The sequence below is a fragment of the Lepidochelys kempii genome, chromosome 2 (genome assembly GCF_965140285.1).
Source record: "Lepidochelys kempii isolate rLepKem1 chromosome 2, rLepKem1.hap1, whole genome shotgun sequence".
NCBI classification, from domain to species: Eukaryota; Metazoa; Chordata; order Testudines; family Cheloniidae; genus Lepidochelys; species Lepidochelys kempii.
Genome location: NC_136381.1, coordinates 254,360,178 through 254,367,721, shown reverse-complemented (window position 1 = coordinate 254,367,721; position 7,544 = coordinate 254,360,178).

Genomic DNA, 7,544 nt, shown 5'->3' with positions numbered 1-7,544 from the left:
AGCTACTGCCCTATTGCTTGAGAAAGCCGAGAAGCTAACATTGGGAGGGGTTATGCAAATCTATACTCCCCATATGGTCCGAGCCTTATTGGAGGCAAAGGGAGGGCTTTGGCTCACCCAGGCTCGGAATGCTCGGTACCAGGCTAAGCTGTTAGAGAACTCTGAAGTCACCCTACAGCCTTGCCCCTCCCTTAACCCAGCCACTCTCTTGCCAGAAACAGAGGAACAGAAACATGACTGTTTAGAGATCATAGATGTCCAGTACTCCAGCCGTCCGGATTTAAAGGATGCATCTCTCCCAAATGCAGATTATGAGTGGTACACTGATGGTGGCAGTACTGTAATAGATGGGCAAAGGAGGGCGGGTTATGCTGTTGTGACCCTCCATGACACTGTGGAAGCTGAAGGTTTGCCTGCTGGGACCTCTGCCCAGCTTGCCGAACTAATAGCCCTGACCCGTGCACTTGAACTGTCAAAAGGAAAGCGGGTCAACATTTTTACTGATTCAAAGTATGCTTTTGGTGTGCTGCATGCTCATGCTGGCCTATGGAAGCAAAGGGGAATGCTGACAGCCCAAGGCTCCCCAGTCAAGTACGGGCCCCAAATCCTCCAGCTCCTAGAAGCCATACAACTCCCCTCGGAAGTGGCGGTGGTACACTGTAAAGCCCATCAAAGGGAGGATCAAGATGTGGCCAGAGGTAATGCCCGGGCAGATAGAGAGGCTAAGCATGCTGCCACCCTGCCATCCCCTCAGGCTGAGAACCCCCATATACATGCCCTTATCCCATCAGTAGGGGAGCTTCCAACCCCTCAGTACTCTGGGGAGGAGAGACAGCTAACTGACAAACTCAGTCTCTGGGAAAAGGAGGGATGGCTCCATTCCCCAGAAGGGAAGGTCCTCTTACCAAAGGGCCTAATCCGGCCAGTGCTGCAGAAACTACATCAAACCACTCATGCTGGCAGGGAAGCACTTATCCAGCTAATGGAAAAATACTTTATCACTTCCGGACTCCGACCCCTGGCTGCCCAGGTACAAGCAGACTGCTTAGTCTGCCAAAAGAATAACCCCCGACCGGGACATCCTGTGCCACCAGCTGCCCTAGAACCCACTCCAGGCCCTGGACAAGTGTGGCAAATAGACTTTACTGAGTTTCCCCAGACTCAAGGGTTCAAATATCTCCTTGTTATAGTGGATCGGTTCAGCGGATGGCCAGAAGCCTTCCCATGCCGTAACTGCACTGCCAGAACAGTGGCCCTCAAGTTTGTTAAGGAGCTCATTCCTCGCTTTGGACTCCCCCTGTGGATGGAATCTGACAATGGGACACACTTCACGTCAAAAATCATTCAAAGCATCTCACATGCCTTACAGATCCCCTGGAAACTCCATACGCCCTGGAGACCGCAAGCCAGTGGGGTTGTGGAGCGTACCAATCAGACCCTTAAACGGCATCTCTCAAAAGTGTGCCAAGAAGCCTCACTGCAATGGCCTGATGCTTTGCCCCTTGTCCTACTCCGTATCCGCGTTCTCCCAAAGGGTAGATTAGGGCTCAGTCCCTTTGAAATTATGTTTGGAAGGGCATGGCCCATAAATGGCACCCCGGTTCTGTCAGGGGAATGGGAGTTGGGTAATGTTTTTTTGTCTCAGTATATGTGTTCCCTGTCTGCTGTTCTCTTGTCTCTTCACAGGTATACCAAGGATTCCCAGCCTCTCCCCTTGGACTCTCCCATTCACTCCTTACAGCCCGGTGACTCTGTGCTTGTTCGCACCTGGAAAGACGAGCCTCTCCAGGAAAAGTGGAAAGGACCCTATACCGTCCTGCTGATCTCCCATACAGCGGCAAAGATCGAGGGACACAAGAACTGGATCCATCACTCTCGTCTGAAGGCCGTACCTGCCCCCTCGTCAGCAGAACAGTGGACCATCCAACCTGCTGACTCCTCATCTAGTGACAATCTCGGGCTAAAGCTACTGTTTAAAAGACACAAATAGCGGGCTGGGGTTTGTCGTCTTGGCTTGGTGGTTTATTTAGCCTGCTATTAAAATTTCTCTTTCCTGTACTGCTTGTATTACTGGTATTATGCTGTGCGGTATCAAAATTAATAAGTCATTCTCTTCAGGGCTATCACAAAGTGCTTATGCAAAGTCATATTGTAAAAAAATAAGTAGCCCAAGTGAGAAAACTCAGAGCCAAGGCTGTTGAGTGTTCTCAAAGGGGGGAGTTGTTGGGAACACTGGGGCATGGCCACTAGGTAACTCGAGGGGATGGAAGACCACGAGTGTCGATGAAGCCCCCTCGCACTAGGCCCCTGTGTCCTTGGGCCCCCCCCCTCCTGCCTGGAGGCACTCGCAGCAGCTCTGTGTGCTAGGCCCAAGTGTCCTTGGCCCCCCCGCCTGGAGGCACACACAGCAGTTATGCTGAGAATCTGCAACAGTATGTTGCAGAGTCAGACTGCCTGAAACTAAGCAAGGCCAAACAGGGGAGATATGGAAGAACAATGCTGAATAAAGCAGCTTTATGTATAGTTTAACAAATGATACAGAGAATCAGGGAACTAGCTGGGAACTGGATTGGCTGGCTATATGGATACTTGGAGCAGCTTGCTATTGGATAAGTATGCTGGGAAAAAGGATGTATAAAAGCCTGTGTAACTTCCTGCTCTGTTGTGCAGGATTTGAGATTTTATTCTCCCTGTACCTTTTTGCAGCTGCAAATAAACTTTTCTGCTTCTCCACCCCGTTGTGATTATTGGGTGTAGCACACCGGGTAACGAACCACTCAAGCTGTTGTTCAGCCTCTCGGCACTGGGTGCCGGCAACACCACCTTTCTGGAATGTGTTGCGTATATATTCTTATGCCTAGCACTATTTAGGAATAGGTTTCAGAGTAGCGGCCATCTTAGTCTGTATCCGCAAAAAGAACAGGAGTACTTGTGGCACCTTAGAGACTAGCAAATTTATTTGAGCATAAGCTTTCGTGGGCTACAGCCCACTTCATCGGATGCATAGAATGGAACATATAGTAAGAAGATATGTATGTGTGTGTATATATATATATATACATATATATATATATATACAGAGAAGGTGGAAGTTGCCATACAAACTGTAAGAGGCTAATTAATTAAGATGAGCTATTATCAGCAGGAGAAAAAAACTTTTGTAGTGATAATCAAGATGGCCCATTTAGACAGTTGACAAGAAGGTGTGAGGATACTTAACATGGGGAAATAGATTCAATATGTGTAATGACCCAGCCACTCCCAGTCTCTATTCAAACCCAAGTTAATGGTATCTAGTTTGCATATTAATTCAAGCTCAGCAGTTTCTCGTTGGAGTCTGTTTTTGAAGCTTTTCTGTTGCAAAATTGCCACCCTTAAATCTTTTACTGAGTGGCCAGAGAGGTTGAAGTGTTCTCCTACCAGTTTTTGAATGTTATAATTCCTGATGTCAGATTTGTGTCCATTTATTCTTTTGCGTAGAGACTGTGCGGTTTGGCCAATGTACATGGCAGAGGGACATTGCTGGCACATGATGGCATATATCACACTGGTAGATGTGCAGGTGAACGAGCCCCTGATGGTGTGGCTAATGTGATTAGGTCCTATGATGGTGTCACTTGAATAAATATGTGGACAGAGTTAGCATCGGGCTTAGTTGCAAGGATAGGTTCCTGGGTTAGTGTTTTTGTTATGTGGTTGCTGGAGAGTATTTGCTTCATGTTGGGGGGCTATCTGTAAGCGAGGACTGGTCTGTCTCCCAAGATCTGTGAGAGTGAGGGATCATTTTTCAGGATTGTAAATCTTTGATGATGCACTGGAGAAGTTTTAGTTGGGGGCTGAAGGTGACAGCTAGTGGCATTCTGTTATTTGTTGGGCCTGTCCTGTAATAGGTGACTTTAAGGACTATAAGGTGGATAGAAAGCTGGCTAGATTGTCGGGCTCAACGGGTAGTAAACAATGGCTCCATGTCTAGTTGGCAGCCGGTATCAAGTGGAGTGCCCCAAGGGTCAGTCCTGGGGCCGGTTTTGTTCAATATCTTCATAAATGACCTGGAGGATGGGGTGGATTGCACCCTCAGCAAGTTTGCAGATGACACTAAACTGGGAGGAGAGGTAGATATGCTGGAGGGTAGGGATAGAATACAGAGGGCCCTAGACAAATTGGAGGATTGGGCCAAAAGAAATCTGATGAGGTTCAACAAGGACAAGTGCAGAGTCCTGCACTTAGGATGGAAGAATCCAATGCACCGCTACAGACTAGGGACTGAATGGCTAGGCAGCAGTTCTGCAGAAAAGGACCTAGGGGTTACAGTGGACAAGAAGCTGGATATGAGTCAACTGTGTGCCCTTGTTGCCAAGAAGGCCAGTGGCATTTTGGGATGTATAAGTAGGGGCATTGCCAGCAGATGGAGGGACGTGATCGTTCCCCTCTATTCGACACTGGTGAGGCCTCATCTGGAGTACTGTGTCCAGTTTTGGGCCCCACACTACAAAAGGATGTGGAAAAATTGGAAAGAGTCCAGCAGAAGGTAACAAAAATGATTAGGGGACTGGAACACATGACTTATGAGGAGAGGCTGAGGGAACTGGGGATGTTTAGTCTACGGAAGAGAAGAATGAGGGGGGATTTGATAGCTGCTTTCAACTACGGGGGTTCCCAAAGAGGATGGCTCTAGACTGTTCTCAGTGGTAGCAGATGACAGAACAAGGAGTAATGGTCTCAAATTGCAGTGGGGGAGATTTTGATTGGATATTAGGAAAAACCTTTTCACTAGGAGGGTGGTGAAGCACCGGAATGGGTTACCTAGGGACGTGGTGGAATTTCCTTCCTTAGAGGTTTTTAAGGTCAGGCTTGACAAAGCCCTGGCTGGGATGATTTAATTGGGGATTGGTCCTGCTTTGAGCAGGGGGTTGGACTAGATGACCTCCTGAGGTCCCTTCCAACCCTGATATTCTATGATGTGGAAAAATTGGAAAGAGTCCAGCAGAGGGCAACAAAAAATGATTAGGGGGCTGGAACACATGACTTATGAGGAGAGGCTGAGGGAACTGGGATTATTTAGTTTGCAGAAGAGAAGAATGAGGGGAAATGGGTTACCTAGGGACGTGGTGGAATTTCCTTCCTTAGAGGTTTTTAAGGTCAGGCTTGACAAAGCCCTGGCTGGGATGATTTAGTTGGGGATTGGTCCTGCTTCGAGCAGGGGGTTGGACTAGATGAGGTCCCTTCCAACCCTGATATTCTATGATTCTATGACTTCTAGGTACTCTTCTGGCTCTGTCAATCTGTTTTTTCACTTCAGCAGGTGGGTATAGTAGTTTTAAGAATGCTTGATAGAGATCTTGTAGGTGTTTGTCTCTGTCTGAGGGATTGGAGCAAATGCGGTTGTATCTTACAGCTTGGCTGTAGAGAATGGATTGTGTGGTGTGTCCTGGATGGAAGCTGGAGGCATGTAGGTAAGTAGGCGGTCAGTAGGTTTCCGGTATAGGGTGATGTTTATGTGACCATCACTTATTAGCACAGTAGAGTTCAGGAAATGGACCGCTTGTGTGGATTGGTCTAAGCTGAGGTTGATGGTGGGATGGAAATTGTTGAAATCAAGGTGGAATTCCTCAAGGGCTTCTTTTCCATGGGTCCAGATGATGAAGATGTCATCAGTGTAGCACAAGTAGAGTAGGGGCATTAGGGGATGAGAGCTAAGGAAGCGTTGTTCTAAGTCAGCCATAAAAATGTTGGCATACTGTGGAGCCATGTGGGTACCCATATCAGTGCTGCTGATTTGAAGGTATACATTGTCCCCAAATGTGAAATAGTTGTGGGTGAGGACAAAGTCACAAAGGTCGCCACCAGGCTTGCCATGACATTATCAGGGATACTGTTCCTGATAGCTTGTAATCCATCTTTGTGTGGAATGTTGGTGTAGAGGGCTTCTACATCCACAGTGGCCAGGATGGTGTTTTCTGGAAGATCACTGATGGATTGTAGTTTCCTCAGGAAGTCAGTGGTGTCTTGAAGATAGCTGGGAGTGCTGGTAGCGTAGGGCCTGAGGAGAGAGTCCACATATCCAGACAATCCTGCTGTTAGGGTGCCAATGCCTGAGATGATGGGGTGTCCAGGATTTCCAGGTTTATGGATCTTGGGTAGCAAATAGAATACCCCTGGTTGGGGTCCTAGGCATGTGTCTGCACAGATCTGTTTCTGTGATTTTTCAGGGAGTTTCTTGAGCAGATGGTGTAGTTTCTTTCGGTAATCCTCAGTGGGATCAGAGGATAATGGTCTGTAGAATGTGCAGTTAGAGAGTTGCGTAGCAGCCTCTTGTTCATATTCTAACTTATTCATGATGACGACAGCACATGTGTGTTTCTGCAATGTGTGTTTCTGCAATATCAGCTCTGTTCTTGCCAGATTCTGTGAGCAGAGCCTGCCTCTTGCTCAAAACTTATTTTTGCTTTATATTAGTAAGTTTTGACCATTACTTTAGCCCAGGCCTCATGTCTCACACCAGGCCTCTGATACAAGGGCTTATGTTTCAGGCCCTCTTTCTACGACAGTAGAGACATCAAATAATGTTTTAAATGGCAGTTCAGTGTCCACTGTGTGAGGATGCTCACTTGTGACCCAGCTCTGTTGTAGTGTAGAGGAATAGGGTAGTATACCTTTAAGTAGTTTGTGAGCCTTCTCCTGGTGCTTGGCATGTTCTATATTTTAGAAGCTGCCAGAAAGCAGTCCGCACAGCAGCGTGTATGTAGCTAGGCCTTGCAATGTGTGTATATTGTGTAGTATCAAAATGTGAACATCCTGATGCCTACTCTGAATCAATGCAGAAGAAGGGGAGAGAGAAGCTCTGGCTGGAGGAGAAAGGGAGCGGCGATCTGAAAGTTGCACCAACCTGTTTCCTGATTAATTGGACTGTTAGCTGCATCTGTTGACTTGTCATTCTTCGCCATACAGTCAGGGTTTAGAAACCTTCTCCCCTGTAGCTACCATTCTTCTTTGTCATTGTGCAGACAACTCTTGACATCAGTATATCTTTGGTCACTAGTGTGATTCTCTACCAAGGAAAGCCTAAACAAAGGCAGCGAACGTACATGTAAGCTTTAGTGGGAAGAAATGTGTATTGGAGCGTTTCTCTGTGTTTCTGTAGCTTAGGCAATGCTGTGTCTGAGTCTGCAGGGAAATGAGGCTGAATCTGCTAATGTATTTGTAACACGCTGGCAGGTTCTCCCGAATACAGCAGTCTACTACTGCTACCTCTGAACACTTGAGTTCAAGGTGCCAGACTACTGAACCAAAGGAGTGAACTAAATTTCAAGTGGTTGAGGTCTGTGCTGTGGTACTGGTGCAAAAACCCTAACCCTAAGCTGGCAACCCTGTATGGAGTTAGGGGTAGAGGTATTGTAAAATGGGAGCTGACCCTACCCCACCCTGAGTTATATTGGTGGGATGAGAAGAAAGCTATCTCTTCCTAAGCCTGGCATTACGCAGAAGAACAGTCTGTGTGTGGCTCCCCACTCAAGGGGAGGGGTGGGACACTAGTAACTGCAGAG